This window comes from Mesoplodon bidens (assembly GCF_964165515.1).
Source record: "Mesoplodon bidens genome assembly, chromosome: 4".
Classification (NCBI taxonomy): Eukaryota; Metazoa; Chordata; class Mammalia; order Artiodactyla; family Ziphiidae; genus Mesoplodon; species Mesoplodon bidens.
The window spans coordinates 158732411-158750110 of NC_138160.1; the positions used below are offsets into that span (position 1 = coordinate 158732411).

General features: G+C 44.4%; 1 long non-coding RNA gene across 3 annotated transcripts in view; it reads right to left on the reverse strand.

Annotated features, from left to right (window-relative positions):
- Nucleotides 1-17700, reverse strand: part of LOC308615982 — a 142746-nt gene that overhangs the window by 78878 nt on the left and 46168 nt on the right. For 2 of the 3 annotated variants that reach the window (XR_014015677.1, XR_014015678.1), the window contains one exon: nt 7744-7940. This is a non-coding gene — a long non-coding RNA (uncharacterized lncRNA). The remainder of the gene's footprint in view (nt 1-7743; nt 7941-17700) is intronic. The other variant, XR_014015676.1, reaches the window with a different exon arrangement.

The following is a 17700-nucleotide window of genomic DNA, read 5'->3' on the forward strand; positions in this document are numbered from 1 at the left end:
GAGAGAGAGTATGCAAGGCTGGAGTAGGAAAAAGAGACTCGCTCCTTTCCATCTGCTTCCTGTTCCTGTTTTGCCCCCCAGCACTGCTTCTTCACCCCAGTAGCAGGACTTCTTTCCCAGAGCAGCCACGAAAGCCAGCCCCATAGAGACACCAGCACCCTCCAACCAGCCCCCTCCTCAGAGGTTTGGGTCCCAGCACCACAACTCAGAGACCAGCACTAGCTGAGCAGCCCCTCGGCTTCTGACAGGAGAGTCTCAGTGACAGGGAGCCTCCCTGTAAGTGTCTGGTTTAATAACCCCAATTTGTCCTTTATGTCACCAACCCAAAGGATGCTTCCTGAAACTGCCTCCACCATGATTCCTTGGAGTCCTCATTTTATTCTTCTGGTCACCTGGCCAATGACTTTGTATCTAGTTAAAGTCATTATAGTAAATTCTCTCCACTCAAACAGCAGGTGCAGTTTCTGTTTCCTGAATAGGTGAAGTGCCATAATGTTCGCAACATGCTTTAAATAGATTCAGCCAAAAGGAAAAAATATCGATACAGAGATAGACAGTGTATATAAGTATAGATATAACACACACATACACGAACATATACTGAGACAAAGGAAAGAGAGACAAGTGTTGAATCTAGGTGGTGAGTACGTGGGTGCTCATCATATTAGAACTTCACTTTTCTGTGCGTGTAAAATCTGTCACATTAAAAGTTTAAATAGGGGCTTCCCTGGTGGCGCAGTGGTTGGGAGTCCACCTGCCGATGCAGGGGACGCGGGTTTGTGCCCCGGTCCGGGAAGATCCCATAGGCCGCGGAGCGGCTGGGCCCGTGAGCCATGGCCGCTGAGCCTGCGCATCCGGAGCCTGTGCTCCGCAACGGGAGAGGCCACAGCAGTGAGAGGCCCGCGTACTGCAAAAAACAAAAACAAACAAACAAACAAAAAAGTTTAGGGCTTCCCTGGTGGCGCAATGGTTGGGAGTCCGCCTGCCGATGCAGGGGATGCGGGTTCGTGCCTCGGTCTGGGAAGATCCCACATGCTGCGGAGCGGCTGGGCCCGTGAGCCATGGCTGCTGAGCCTGTGCGTCTGCTCCACAACGGGAGAGACCACAGCAGTGAGAGGCCCGTGTACCGGAAAAAAAAAAAAAAAAAAAAAAAGTTTAAATAAAAGAAGAAGATAAGGACAATAATACCTAACTCATGTTATAGCTATAAGAAGTAAGGTGAGATGCCCATTAGGAAAAAAAAAAATACTTTGCCATTTTCCCAAGTACATCTGCAGCCCCAAAGGCCATTTACCCCATGAAAAGTTCGGGTCTTGCTGTTCTGGCTCCTTTCCTGGACAGAGAAAGCACGTGGATGTGCGAGCCGTAGCCCAGTACCTGCCAAGAGCATCTGCACCTGCCGTCACCCACAGAGGGCCCTGACTTGACAGAATCCAGGGCGGGAGGGGGGTCTTTCACACGGGTCAAATCATTCCAGCAGAAAAGAATCTGTGCCTTTATCAAAGACAAAGAAGACATTTCAGAAACTTCCCTGAGAAATCACTTCAACCATTATGATCGTCCCCATCAATTCCAAACCTCTGAACTAAACCCCTCATGCTCCAGACGAAGCCCCTTCTCTTTGCTTTTTCCTCCCACAGAAGCCCCTTTTTCTATGAAAGAAGGCCTCTCCTATACCTTATGAAGTGACCCTGCACCTATGTCTTAGCAGAATGCCATCAAAACCCTGTAACCAGCTTCATTGTTCTTTCTCTTTCTTTTCACCTTTTTTGGGTCCGGCCTGACTGAGATATAGTTGACATCTAACATATTAGTTTAAGGTATACAACATAATGATCTGATATATGTATATATTGCAAAATGATTCTCATAATAAGACATCATTATTTCTTAAACATTATCTTGCTTTTCCTCCAAGCCTCTGACCACTGAGCCGCACTGAAAAGCTGGCCTCTCTTTTGGTCCTAATCACTATACCCCACATTGTACTGGGTTTCCATCTGTTGTTTCCGGATAGAGGTTTGTTTGCTTAATACCTTTGGTCAATTAGTGTATATCCCACTGCAGGTCATTTCACCAATACCCTTTCCTTTGTTGGCTCCACCCTCCACTGATTCAATTTTGGTAAACACAGCTGGTTTTACTGCCTTAAGGAAAACATTTGGCTACCTCAGCCCCATTAAATTTCACCCAGACAAGGAAGGTGTGTGTGAATTCTAATATGATCTTAAAATAGAAGGCCAGGGAGTCAACCGCCCATCTCTGGAGGCTCTTTGCAAAGCTTGTCATGGAGATGACCACGAAAGAGGCAGTGCCAAGATGAAATAGCGAGCCCCACCCCAGGAAAGTGGGGTATCCAAAGTCTACGACCACTTGGCCCTAACTGCTCTGTGGTTGGCTCTGTTGTTTCCTATGTCTGAAACAGCCTCCCTGTCTTGCCTACCTCCTGAAAGCCTTCTCATCCAGTGAGGTCTGGCTCAACTGTTATAGCCCTCAAAGCTTTCTCTGCTTCCTCCAGTGAAACGACAGATAACCAATTGGTGAATAAACACATGAAAAGCTGTTTGTCCTCACAATCAGGAAAATGAATATGAAGACAGTAAGACAACACTTTTCACCCCTCAGATTATGTCGAAACAAAATGTTTGATAATACCAAGCACCAGAAAGGGTGTGGAAAAAGAAAGATTCTCATATCCTGTTTGTTGGGCTCTAAATTGGTGGAGCCTCTGTAGAGAAGAAATTGGAAATATCTAGTAACATTTTAAACATGCACACCTTAGAACAAGCAATTCTGCTTCTCATCACCCACCCTTGGAGAGAGACTCCTTGCACAAATGCACAAAGAGTGTGCACAAGAATGTTAACTGAGAGATATAGGAACAAACTGGAAGCAATGTAAACATCCATCAACAGAGCAAGAAATAAACTATGGTGCGGCCATTCTAAGAAACAGTGGGCAGCAGTCAAAAAGAGCATAGTAGAGAGAAGCAAGGAGACCCAGTAGCGATGAACATGCCAGCATACAGATCTCGGTCTATGATACCATCCCCTACTAAAAGAAACCAGAGGTCCTTGGAGAAATGGATGATTCCAGGACTGAGGCAGGGTAGGTACAAGATGAGCCTGGAACATTTTTGTAATGCCAGAAAGTAATGAAATACCCAAAAAAAGATGGGTACGTGTCACAAAGAACCAGGAAGGGGCTTCTACTGGACAAATCTAGCCAAACCTGGCCAAATCTGGCCAAATCTTTGAGTCAATAATAAATACTTAGATAAATAAATACATAGGGAGAAGGGAAGGCCCTAGCTTACAAGAGAAGGCCAAGCCCACTGGTATACATGGAGGGATTGTTACAGCTAGGAAATCATCATTTTGCAACCATCTCAACAGAGATTGGTTCAGGCAAGAATCATGAAGTGTTGGACTTCCCTGGTGGCACAGTGCACTGGACTCCACGCTGCCAATACAGGGGGCCCGGGTTCGATCCCTGGTCAGGGAACTAGTTCCCACATGCATGCCACAGCTAAGAGGTTGAATGTCACAACTAATGAGCCCATGTGCTGCAACTAAGGAGACAGTGAGCCATAGTTGAGCAGCCTGCCTGCCACAACCAAGACCCAGCACAACTAAATCAATCAATAATTAATTAATTTTTAAAAGTTAAAAAAAATCATCAAGCGATGCTAAATCTGGGGGGGAATATTGACAAGGAGAAGGCTATTTGCACGGTCTTAAGTGCCTTCCAATAGACCGCATGATAGTTGCGGGGAACTATCAGGGGAAGAAAGGGGAAAAAAATAGTAGCTTTACAGTGGACAACTCAGACCACACCTTGCCCAGGTGATCAAAATTAGCATCACCAACGAGGGGCAGATGAACATTGTGAGTGTGCAGATGTGGTCCCCTGAGAAGGACCCATCATCTATATAATATTCTGGCTGAAAATGCCTAACTTGAATCTAATCATCAATCTAATCATGAGGAAACATCAGAAAACCCCAAATAAGCAGCAGCCCATTTTATAAAAAGTGAGTGTATTCTTCAAAAGTGTCAATATCATAAAGTACAAAGAAAGACTGTAAAAATTGTTCCATCTTAACAGAAGAACAAAAAGACATGACAACTAAAGGCAATATCTGATCCTAGACTGGATCCTAGATTGGAGGGGAAAATCCTACAAAGGACATTATTCAATTAATTGACAAAAATGGAATAAGATGGTGGACCAGGTCAAAGCAGCACATCAATATTATATTTAGAGGAGTTGATCATTGCTATGCCTATTTAAAAGAATATCTTTACTTTTATGCAGTGAAGTATTTAGGGGAGCAGGGACATGAAGCACACTACTTACTTTCAAATGATTCAGACAAGAAAATTATACTTTATCTATATAATAACATTAAATTATATATACAATGTGTGTCTATAGAGTGATACTTATATAACTACAGACATACATATAGTTATGTACATATACACTATATACATACATACTCTATACTTACGTATGTATAACTATATACATACATATATATACACACATATATAACAAACGTGAAATCTGGAGAAAGGTTATTTGAAGATTCTTTGAACTATTCTTATTCTTGCAACTTCTGTGTTTCAAAAGAAGTTGTTGCTTCAGAATAAAAAGTTGAAGAAAGAATGATGTAGGTATACACACTAACATAGAAAGAGCTTCAAATACACTGTTGAGTGAAAAAAGAAAATCTGCAAGATAATTCACTTAGTGTGATAGTTCCCATATTATATCCATTTGTACATAAGGTCTGGAGGAATACCTACCAAATTGATCGTGTGGTTTACCTTTGGGCAAGAGACTAGGAGACCAGGATAGCTGTTATAGAACAGGTCACCTGCGATATTTTTATTTTTTAGAAGAGTTTGCTCATGCAATTAGAAATAACTGTTTCTTTAAAGGTTTAAGTTGCCTTGCTGTCAATTCCCACTGCTGACAAGGGTCACAGCTCAGGTTTTCTGAGACAGTACTCATTTAAATATTTGAACTCACTCTCACATATGACAGTCTCAGAAACTCTCCAGCTTTGGGGTTTAGGAAATCTGGTCAGAAAATGGCAGCGGCATGGAGTGTTTGGAAAGACCCTGGGCTTCAGACTCAAACCTGCCTCCATCTTTCCCATCTTTCACCAACAGTGAAATCTTAGGCAAGAGACAGACCTCCAGGAACCTCAGTTCCCTTACCTGTACAAAGGGAAAAGAATGCTTCTAGAGCAGAGTGACTGAGCTTCAGGTATGCTGTACATAATTTATGTGTCCTTAGCAGATGCACACAGAATGCCAAGCCCATCCCGGGGCCGGCACAGAGCATCTGTTTATTGTTATTTATTCTACCATTTTTAGTGATTTGTTTGCTCTGTTTATTGTTATTCATTCTACCATTTTTAGTGATTTGTTTGCTCTTCACTCTTCCTCTGTGAGCCTAGTGGCTCTTTAAGGAAGGGTCCATCCCTTATTCGTTCTCTGCTCCCAAATGTGCCCTCACAGAACACTCTGTAATTGGCACCTGACAAACACTGGTGGCAGGGTAAATGAACCTTGGCACAGCAAATCTGGAGCAACATGGAAGTATGCTGTGAGGCCTCAGGTTTACTTGACAGTGATCAAATATAAGGAAACACGGCTCTGAAGTCACCAGGTAGAAATCTATAAGTGCCAAGAAGATGAAGACGTGACCAATGACCCCACGTGTTCCAGAGCAACAGAGGTGAAAGAGCACTGTCAGCATTCCTCAAAGCCAGAGGTGTTATTTAGTAACAGGTATTATTTTTAAATGTTCTGTGGTCAAAAATGTTTAGAAATGCCAAATTAGACAAAACTAAACAGGCTTATTCACTGCAGGATTTATCAGCTCCTTTAATATGCTAATGTGCATCATGAATATCCAACCATATAATTTGCATCATATTCCAGGCTTATTTGAGACTCACTTTTTTTTTTTTTTTTTTAAGGATCTCAAGGTCTAGATCCTATAAAATATGCTTTGGAAAATGCTGCTTAGAGCTGTTTCTCCACTGTCAGTGCCTGGTAAGAAGAGTACTTAGTGGAAATTTAACAATGTAACTTGCCTACCTAACCCAAGAGGGTGAGGGAATTAACTAAGCCATGAGTTAACCAAGTCATTTTTAAAGGTCACTGTCAATTCCCCTCATATTCCTCCTGTTCCTTTGCCCTGCTGGTCCAAGGAACATGTGCAAAGAACCCTGACCAAAAAAAAAAAAAAAAAAATCATGGTTATGACTCCCAAACTGAAAAGATAGACCGCTATATCATCATTCCAGTCCTTTCAGCTTCACTTAATCCTGTTCATTCCAGTCTAACCAAGACTGGATAGGACAAATGGCTGAAATAGCCAGGATCTTGCACTTACGGCCAAGTCATGGACCACAGGTAGAAATGCCTGTCCCTACACCAGCCGACTGGGATATTTAAGCAAATGTTCCATAGGATCAGGCTAAGAAGACCAAATGTCATACTCATGCTCATTATGACCTCAAAAAATAGGCCGTGTGACAGTCCAAATTGTCACATTTTTATTCATTATCTCTGAGTAAGAGAAATCTGTTATGCTAGTCCATCCAGCATCTAGGCCCCCCTTTTTGGGTAACAACACACTTTTTTGGGGGGAGTTGTTCTTCTTTTCTCCCTACCCACTCCCCACTGCATAGTCTTGGGGGGCCAGTTAATTCAGGCTCCCTGTGCTCCCCTGCCCAAGGAGCGGGTACTGGACCCATGATGGGGTCGATTAGACCCAGTTCACCCAGAAATTTCAAAGCTAGAATAGAGCAATACAGGGCCAAAAAAGGTTAGACTCTGATGGTTGGTAAAGCCCCGGAGACAGCATCTAAGTCCTGCTACCCAGGTCCCCAGCATTGTCCTGGGTCCCCTGCTTTGCAGGACTCAGGCCCTCAGCTTTTCTTTTGATCCTCAGTGTGCCCGACGTCCTGCCAATAAATTCCCAGAGAGTTTCTGTTGCTTGCAGCTGAAGAACCTGGCCCAATACACTGAGCAAAACAACCTCAGCAAGTTCCTACTTACCTTTCCTTTAACTGGACTTCAAATCTGAAAGTGACCTGAAAGCTTCCCTGACAGCCTAAACTTCCAAGTTTTGCACAAAAAGGTTACTGAGGCCACACAGACAGTGTCCTTCAGTTCACTAGTGATGGTCAGGTTTCCCACCTGCCTGTGTGTCTTGAGCAGATTTCCAAACAACTTCCATTTTCTACTTAGATACAACCTAAACTGCCCCGGGTAAAAGGTCTGAATTATGACTATTTTTCCTCCCCTCCTGTGCCAAAACTGGTCTTCCACCACCACTTATCAAATGCTGCATGAGAGTGCGGGCATCCTTTAAATATTCCAAGGAGCCTTTGCATACCCCCCAAATGTTCACAGCCTGCCACTCAGAACAGCCTTTCAGCTCCATGTTCTGAAGGCTCCTGCCTTCGGTCAGGAGCTCCAAGTTCTCGGGTTCTTGTTAGAGGCTCACCAGGGATCGCCACACCAAGCACGTTCTATTCTGAGTGTGGCCCCAGTATGTTTCATTTCATCAGCAAAGCACAAGTTTATTCTGGAGAGAAAGGTTTTGGACACATTCATAGTAGCCAACGAGCAGTACTTCCTTACATGCAGAACACAAAATCATCACATAAAAATCTGACCCAACTGCCAGTGTGGGGTTTAAAATAAACAAACTCACCCCGAAAATTACCTCTCTGGGCTGGCCAATTTTGCACCTCAGAATCACAGGCTGCAGCAGTGGTACGGAGTCTGTAAAAATCAGACTGCAGTGATCTTTGGTTCTTCGCCGGAGCGACTGGGGACCAAAGCTTCCATTTTTCCCTGTTGAGCCGGAGGTCTTCACTGGTCGCTGGGCATACATTTCAAATCTGCGCCCTTTGAAAAAGCAACGACAGGGGAGAGTTGGCCCAAGTTCTTGCCTGCAGTGCTGCCCAGCACTTTCCAAGCAAGGACAGGAAGGGAACCCAGACTTGCCTACGTTCTCCAAGGGAGTCGAGAAGCATGCTGCCCTGCCCATACCCGGCTGGTCCGCCTTGTGCCTTCTCTCTCGCTTTGCCTCTGCTCTGCACATTCTTTGTTTCCTTCCTCATTTCAGGAAGCATTCTCCAAACCCCACCTACCTCTCCACCTCCCAACCTGAGTGAGGTGCCTGAAGCCCAGCCCACCCCTCTGTGCTCCCCTCTGTAATAGAACTCCATCATGCAACTCTTTCGGTGTCCATTTATGGTCCTGCTCCCCTACTGGATGACTGTGAGTTCCTCGAGAGCAAGGGGTGTATCTGTGTCTATGTCCCCAGTCCCCAGCAGGTGCTCAATGAACAGAACAGAGCTAAAGACACAGAAGCACCACAGACTCAATGATGATCACAACTCCTGGCCCCAGGAGGAAGCAGCTCTGTCGATGGGTCACGCAGCTCTGCCTGAGCCAGACCCACCATGCCCAGGGAAGAGATGGCCTGGCCTCGCCATCCATAGCTCTCCACATGGCCAGCATCCCCAAAGTATTAGGATGAGTGGGACCTCCAAGAGGTTGCGAGAGTAGCATTTGAGATGAAGGCATCCAGAACCAGGCAGCTGGATTCAAATTCTGCCTCCACTACCCAATAGCTGTATGAACATGGGCAAGTTAGCCACTAGATGCCTTGATTTCCTTCTCTGAAAAGCGGGATAACTATAATACACCATCATAGGATTATTCCGAAGATAGGTGAGTTAATCTCACTAAAACACTTTGTGCCTTAACTATGTATTAGTTTTTCTGTTGTTTTTTTTGTTTTTGTTTTTGTTTTTTGCGGTATGTGGGCCTCTCACTGCTGTGGCCTCTCCCGTTGCGGAGCACAGGCTCCGGACGCGCAGGCTCAGCGGCCATGGCTCACAGGCCCAGCCGCTCCGCGGCATGTGGGATCTTCCCCGACGGGGGAACGAACCCGTGTCCCCTGCATCGGCAGGCGGACTCTCAACCACTGCGCCACCAGGGAAGCCCGTATTAGTTATTTTTATTAGGGTATAATTTACATATGATTGTATAAGTTTAAGGTATACGATGTGTTGATTTCATACATTTATATATTGCAGTATGATTATCACCATAGCTTTAGCTAACACCTCTATCACATGACATAATTAACGTTCCTCTTTTGTGGTGAGAACATTTAAAATCCAGTCTGTTAGCAATTTTGAAGTACTGTATATAAAACAGTATTGCTAACTATAGTCACTATACCTAAAATGGTTTAGGCGGTACCAGACATAGCCTTAAAAAACATTCAATCAAGGGATTAATTCGTTCTCAATTCTCTTTCAAACTTTCTGATTATTTCAAGGAAAAAGTAGCAGTTTAACACATCTCTAAAACTTGCTGTTCTCACTTTCAACAAAGAGAAAAAAGCCCTCAAGCTCAAGTCTCTGGAGATCTAGCTGAAATGCATAAAGTGATTTTGCTTTTTTTTTGTATTATTTTTATGGTTTCATGGCAGTTGACACTGGCAGTGTGAATAAAGCAGATAGTGGTATAAATTTTTCATTCTAAATAAATCTATTGATATTAAATAGTGAGTAGAAAAAAAAATAGTGAGTAGGTTCAAAGGAAAGTATGAAGGAACAATGTGAGTACAGTCGACCCTCAGCATCCACAGGTTCCGCATCTGCAGATTAACCAGCCGGGGATGGACTGGGTGAATACACAAATGCAGAACCCACGGATACAGAGGGCTGACTGTACTACACCATTTTATAAAGGGACTTGAACATCCTTGGATTTTGGTATCCATGGGGGTCCCCCACAGATATGAGGGGCAACGGCAGTTGCAAACATACTACGGCAAAAGTCATGAAAGTGAGATCCAAATGCCTCAGGTGTGGAAAATACAGATATACACTAAGGGATGCCTGGACGTAGAGGTCCCCCTAGTGTGTGCTGTGCCCAGAGGACATTCAGGAAGCTGACCAATGGCAAAGCCCTGCCTCCAGAGGAAGCCAGGACCTCAAAGTGCCCCTGAGACAGAGTACAGTACAAGATGGCAGACACGGCTGAACTTAGAGGTGAGTCTCCTGCTCATGGGCCTGGGCGGAGGCCAGCAGTGGGTGGAACAGCTCAAGAGGCTCTGTGACAGAGGGTGGACCGGACAGGCAGCAGCATCATCTACAGACACCAGGAGTCTCACGAGAGAAAAGTAGACTTCACTTATGACCAAGTGAGGGTCAGGCAAATGCCTGATGCACTTCCTTGGAATCTGGTGTCTCCTGCATTCCCTGCCATCCATGCAACTGAGGGCAGGAGCTGGAAGGAAGCAGGTTCAGGTGGTAAAGACACTCACTGGACCTTTCTAGGCGGCATTGCAAAACAACTCGATGGCATCTCTGGGCAAATGGGATATTCAACTCAATCTATGATCCCATGATTTTCTTTGCGTTTTTGGTTCATCCATTTATGATGTTCAATGGAGGGGGACACAGGTGAAGAGGTCTATCTTACTTTTCAAACCAGTTGTGTTCCTTCTCCCTGTGACTCGTAGGCCAGGCTCACCCACAGACAGAGACTGCCTTCTCACTGTCTTCTGGCCAGCTGGCCACCAAAACCATGCCCTGGACATGCATGGGGAGGGCATGCAGGGGACTCCCTATACCTCCTCCCTCAACTAGCACAAATGACAAGACACAGCCCAGCTCTCCAGGAGCTCCCAGGCTCTTGGGCGAGAGAGTTCTATGAATAACTCACTCTAAAACCTAACAGCTACCACTTCTGAGGGACCTGCCCTGTGCCAGGCACATTATTGCGTCCCCACAAGAAACTGCCAGGATGTGACACAGGCTGTTTTGTGGACCAAGTTCTCTGTGCCTCAAAGGCCACACTCTTGCCATCCCACTGCCCCCCTCCCCAGCCTCACAAGGAAATGGGTGTCGTGATGGTGCCATCCAGAGTGTTGGGAGATCACGGATTTAATTCTGCTTAGGGCAACGAGAGAAGCCCCCCAGAGAAGGTGATATCTGAGCTGAGATCTTAAGGACAAGTAAGGACTTGGTTGGCAAAGCAAAATAATCTAGACTATGTTCATTCATAGATTCATTCATTCCATGCTGTATTTCCATGGTAGGTACTAGGTACTAGGAATTTGGTGGTGAAAAGACAGAGCTCCTATCTTCCTAGCAGAGGAGACCAAAAAAAACGAATGAATAAAGTTACCTCTAATTGTGCTGTGAAGAGATGAATAAGGAACTGAAATGGCGAATACTGGGGAAATCTATTTTAAGACAGTCAGGGGATGTCTTTCTGAGGAGGTGACATTTTTGCTGAGCAAGAATGATGAGGTGATGGTGCTATTCATATAAAGTGAGAGTGAGTGTTCCAGGCAGAAAGAATGGTATGTGCAAAGGCCCTGAGGCTGGAAAGGGAATTGTATGTTCATGGAACTGAAAGATAAGAATGTTTGGAAACAAGTGAGTCCAAGGAAAAGCATTGCTCAAAAGGAAGCTGGGGAGAGAGGCCAGAGCCAGATGGTGTAGGTTCTATTTTAAGTGCAGTGGGAGGTTCCTGATGGATTTTCAGCTTGGAAGTTATATAATCTAATTTACCCTCTAAGATCAGGGCTCAGTTCCCTCATCAGTAAAATGGGAGTAAATAAGAGAATGCACAGAGAAATGCAAATCAAAACTACAGTGAGGTACCACCTCACACCGGTCAGAATGGCCATTATTAAAAACTCTAAGGGCCTCCCTGGTGGCACAGTGGTTAAGAATACGCCTGCCAATGCAGGGGACACAGGTTCGAGCCCTGGTCTGGGAAGATCCCACATGCCACAGAGCAGCCAATCCCGTGCACCACAACTACTAAGCCTGTGCTCCAGAGCCCGCGAGCCACAACTACTGAGCCCGCATGCCACAACTACTGAAGCCCGCATGCCTAGAGCCCATGCTCCGCAACAAGAGAAGCCCCCGCTCGCCGCAACTAGGGAGAAGCCTGCGTGCAGCAATGAAGACCCTACACAGCCAAAAATAAATAAATAAAATAACTAAATTTATAAAAAATAAAAACTCTACAAATAACAAATGCTGGAGGCGGTGTGGAGAAAAGGGACCCCTCCTACACTCTTGGTGGGAATGTAAATTGGTGCAGCCACTATGGAAAACAGTATGGAGGTTCCTCAAAAGGCTATGATCCAGCAATCCCACTCCTGGGCATATATCTGGAGAAAACTATAGTCAAAAAGATACATGCATCCTTATGTTCATAGCAGCACTATTCACCTGAATGAATAGTGACATGGAAACAACCTAAATGTCCATAGACAGATGAATGGATAAAGAAGACATAGTATATACATATACAGCAGAATATTACTCAGCCATGAAAAAGAATGAAATAATGCCGTTTGCAGCAACATGGATGGACCTAGAGATTATCATGCTAAGTGAAATAAGTCAGAAAGAGAAAGACAAATGCAATATGATATCACTTATAGGTGGAATCTAAAATATGACACAAATGAACATATCTGTGGAACAGACTCACAGACGTAGACTTGTGGTTGCCAAGGGGGAAGGGGGTGGCGGAGAGATGGACTGGGAGTTTGGGGTGAGCAGATGCAAACTATTATATACAGAATGGATAAACAACAAGGTCCTACTGTATAGCACAGGGAACTATATACAATATCCTGTGATAAACCATCATGGAAAAGAATATGAAAAAGAATGTATGCGTATGTATAACGGAATCACTTTGCTATACAGCAGAAATTAATACAACATTGTAAATCAACTATACTTGAATAAAACAAAATTTAAAAAAAATAAGAGAATGCATTTTTTAAAAAGTACCCTGCCTGGTCAGAGGATGGATTGAAGATGTTCTGAAATGTGAGCTTGCATCGAAATCACCTGGGGTGCTTGTAAAACTCAAGACTTCTGGGCCCCACTCCCAGAGACTCTGATGCAATAGGTCTGGGGGAGGCCCAAGAATATGCATTGCTAACAAGTTCCCAAGTGTTGCTACTGCTGCTAGTCTGGGGAGCCCACTTTGAGAACTCTTGGATTAGAGAGAACAATGAAGAAGTGGGAGGTGCCATTGGGATGCTGTTGCAATCATGAAGAGCTGATGGAGTAAAACGATGTCAGTGAGATGGAGAAAAGTGGTCCAGAAGAGTTTTATCCTGGAGGTACCATGGACAAGACTAGTCAATAGACTGGCTGTTGGGGATGAGGGAAAAGGAGAAATCGGACACAAAACTCCTGGATCTCTGGATCTCTGCTTGAGCAACTTGGCAATGATAGGGGCAGAAACTGAAACGGGGAACCCTTAAGGATGGGTGAATTTGGAAAAAAGGGCTGGGACATTCTAACTTTGAGATCTATGCAATCCCAAAATGGTAATGTCAAGCGGGCTGGAGGAGCCTTCATGAAGACAGCAGTCATATTTACCTTGTTTTCCATTTTATCTCAAGATCTGAGTCCAGAGCCTCCTGGTACATAACAAATATTTAGAAAACCTATGTTAAAGGCTGAAGAATAAATGGAGGCTGAGGAACTAGGATAAGCAAAGGCACTGGGGCACCAAATGCTGCCATGTTGGAGGAGGCTATGAACAGTCACTCCTGAGGCTTCACCACTGGACCAGTGGTACCACCAACTCCATCACTTCCCGACCTTGGCATGCATGATGAAGCGGCAGGTTGGGGGGTAGAACAAAAGACTGAAATGAGCTCCCCAGTTCACTGTAGGGCTCTTCCTTTAGAAGTCAGAGATGTCACACTGGAGCCTTTCTTGGGTGGGTTTTTAGACGGAAAGGTTTGAACTGTGAGCTTAATGAGCGTGAAGGCCAGAGGAATCTAGCTAACGTGGGTTTTTTTATAAAATAAATCATAGGAAAATCAAGCTGTACAACTTGGGGAAATGAGGAGGGAGGGCTGGGGAGACGGGGAGAAGACAGAGGACAGAACAGGAAAAGTGGCTTGACCAAGACTATCTACCCACTAAGCGTACAAGGGGCCAGCCTCCAGACCTTCACTCCCAGGCCAACCTCGACCCTGGGGTCCTCACCACATTTCAAGCAGGGATGATGGACCCTTGGCCTCCCCACTTACCAAGTTGTAAATTAAAAGGCTGTAATTCCAGCCAGGGGTTCTGGTGACATCATAAACCACAGAACCACAAGCTCAATTCACCAGAAGCCCGAAGATGGAATTACACCCTTTTTTCCTAATCCAGGCAGCTCTGGTCACTGCCATTTTTTTTCATGATATAATAGAAGTGAGCGATATTTTAACCATTTGCATGTGGCCTTTCTCATCCAGCAGTTGAGACTCCTCTCCCTTCTCCTCTCTCCTTCTCCTCTCCCACCCCACTGTGTGCCTTTCTCCTAAGGGGTTTCCTAAAGGGACGTCCCCTGCTTTCCGAGGCTGGCCCACTCCCCTCCCCTCTTTCCTCCACATCTCTTCTGCTTTTCTGTCTCCCCTTATGGACTAGCAGCACCCTGACTTCTACCTTAAATCTGCTTTTCAAAAGAAGTGCAGTCTCCTCTGGGTCCAGGACAAGATCCTGGAGAACAGACCGCAGACTGTGTCTGGAATACACCCCCCAAAGTAGCCTGAACAGGAAGTCATGAATGAATCCAGGAAATTTACAGCTTAAAGATGAATCTTTCTGAAAACAAATGAATGCTTCCAATATCTGTTTGTTTGGGTTTGGATTTGAGTCCTAACTTTCGTAAAATTTTGCTTGACACAATGTATACCTGGGCATCACATTACCTTTACCCCTGCTTCCCCACCTTAAGCTTATGGTTGGTACTTAAGTTCCTATGGGAATCTCATTTAGAGGGAAAACCCACAATGAAGGGCAATAATAAAAGCAGTCATCTGCGGGGTGGGAAAGGGAAGGATTGGGAGTTTGGGATTAGCAGATGCAAACTACTATATATAAGCTGGATAAACAACAAGGTCCTACTGTATAGTGCAGGAAACTATATTCAACATCCTGTGATAGACCATAATGGAAAAGAATATAAAAAAAAGAATGTATACATATGTGTAACTGAATCCCTTTGCTGTACAGCAGAAACTAACACAACATCGTAAATCAATTACACAGCATTAAAAACAATAAAAAATGAAAAAGCAGTTATCACTTGATGAGTACCTCCTATGTCTCAGATGCTTATCGTATTCTTCATCCCTTGCATAGAGATGTTATTTTCCTCATTTTATGGAGGAGGGAAACTGAGGCTCAGAAATGTGGAGGATTTTGCCCAGTCCCACAACTACTAAGTAAACCCCTTGGATTTGACCCCAATCTGACTCAAAAGTCTCTGTATACATGCTCTCTCAGTATCCCCTCACATAAAATATTTTGAGAATAAGTGTTTCATGGGACTCTAAAAGGACTTTAACGATTGAGCTTCATGTAACAGGATTTTTTTTTAATTTCAGAAGGGGTGAAAATTCTACATTCTTTTAGGGTACAATCAGAATCAAAGAAACCCATTCCAAATGTTTTGCATATTTTTAAAAAACAACAAAGTAAATTATTTCAAAAAGATTATGACTTCCCCCAAACCAAAACCAAGCAAAAAAAAAAAAAAAAAGCTTAATTCCACATTGACATAATCTGGCAGAAATGAGGTGGACCAGTGACTCTCTTAATAAGGTTTCGTCCACGAAACACCGACATTGGAGATGGCAGCTTTCAAAAGAGCTCATTTGCACAGGTCTGTGTGCCCCGGCTGTGTGCACCATGCAGTGCAAACCCTGAGCATCTTGGAGATGGCCCGCAGTGGGCGGGGCAGGCCACTTGGGCATCCTGGATGTCCTCCAATGGCAAGAGGGAGAGGACGTGCAGAGAGTCCGTGCTTCAGGGGTTAAAGGATTTCGGGACTTTATAAAAATATAATGATGCTACCGCTGAACAGAGGCTGCAGCTCACGCACTTCATAAAAGAAGAAGAAATGCATTTGACGTCATTTCAGAACGCTAGCTGCAAACATTTGAGAACACAGCAGTCTTGGTTTTAGAAAAGTTGGACTGGAAGAGAAAAAAAGCGCCGGTTTTCTCTTCTTCAGAAAATGTATCTCTGCCTAAAGAAGAACGTGTTTGGATGGTTTAAGGAAGATGTGTGAGGCAGTGACCTAATTTTTTTTCCTCTAGCATCAAGGATAGTAAATAACATCTTCCCAGAGACTACAAATGGGGAAAGATCGTCAGCATATATTACATGAGGCTACAACGTGGAAGTGAATGCCGCCGTGAACAAGCAGGTGCCTTGCTTCTCCAACTTCAAAGTGACATGACAAAATCTCCTGGCGATGGAGAACAATTTATTCACTCCCAGCAGCAAACATTTAATTACCAAATTAAGCCCATAGCATTGTACTGCAGGATGGAAAATCATCATCATCTTCTAAATGTAGAAAGACAATGATTTGAAAACATCATGTGGGTTTTCCTTACAGACTGAATGTCCAGGATCCCACTGGCTGTACTCACATACACAGACCTTCAGGCCAAGCCAGGCTTGATCAACCACAGAGAAAGCACCGAGAGTTCTGATGAGACGGTAGTTAAGAGCATGAGCTCTGGGGCCAGACGACCTAGGTCCACACTTGGCTCTGTGATCTTGGGCTGTATAAGCCTCAGTTTTCTTGCCCATAAAATGAGGATAAGAGTGCCCTAACTCATGGGCTTGTTGGGAGGATTAAATGAAGCAATACACATAAAGTGCTTATAACAGTATGTAGTAAACACTCAATAATTGACAAATATCATGAGCCTTTTCTCCCCCATTACTATGCTTGTGTTGGCTAGAACTCTTGCCAGAGATAGAAAATCGCTCTCAAACTTAGCTTACTTAACTGAAAAGTCCAGGGGAGTACCAGCCTCAAGTACAGCTTGATCCTGGGACTCCCATGGTACTATCAGGCCCGGATCTCTCTCTCTCTCTCTCTCTCTCTCTCTCTCTCTCCATCTCATCTCTCCTTCCTCCGGTGTAGCTCCACTCTCAGACAAGCTCACCCCTCATGGTGGCAAGATGGCTGCAACAGCATCAGCCTGTATCCCTCCAGGTTTAAGTCCAGCAGGAAAGAATGTAGCTTATATCTCGGTAGATCCTGCACAAACTTGGGAATTCAATCTAACAACACCAGTACAAATCATTGCTCATCATTTCCCTGATTACTGACAAGGTTGAGCACATTTCATTTTCATGATATTTATATCATTAAAGGGTATTAAGATCATCATTTTACTGCAAACCTTCATGTTCATCATACACAATATGAGAAGAGCATATATATTTACTTTAGGGGGTGTCCCGGATCTGCCAAAATTAGAGGCTCCTCCCCTTTGGGCACAAGACCTTCTCTCTGATGATCTGTCGGTCTCCTGAAGCATTCTGCTAAAATAGTAACTTCGTGGTGGCCGTACCCATGCTCAACTCCATCTGAAAAACTGAAACCACAGCAATGCCCAAGCCTCTTCATCTCACATACTCTTCACCCCCAAGTCCCCGCCTGACACCCTCTTGGCTCCTGGGGCTGCTAATTTCCTCCACGCACCATGGAGAATGTCTGGCTTTAGTGGTTCCCATTCGTTTCGGCATCATCTGAGATCAAGTGCCTGCTCTTTTCAAAACACTTGAAAACTTGCTTC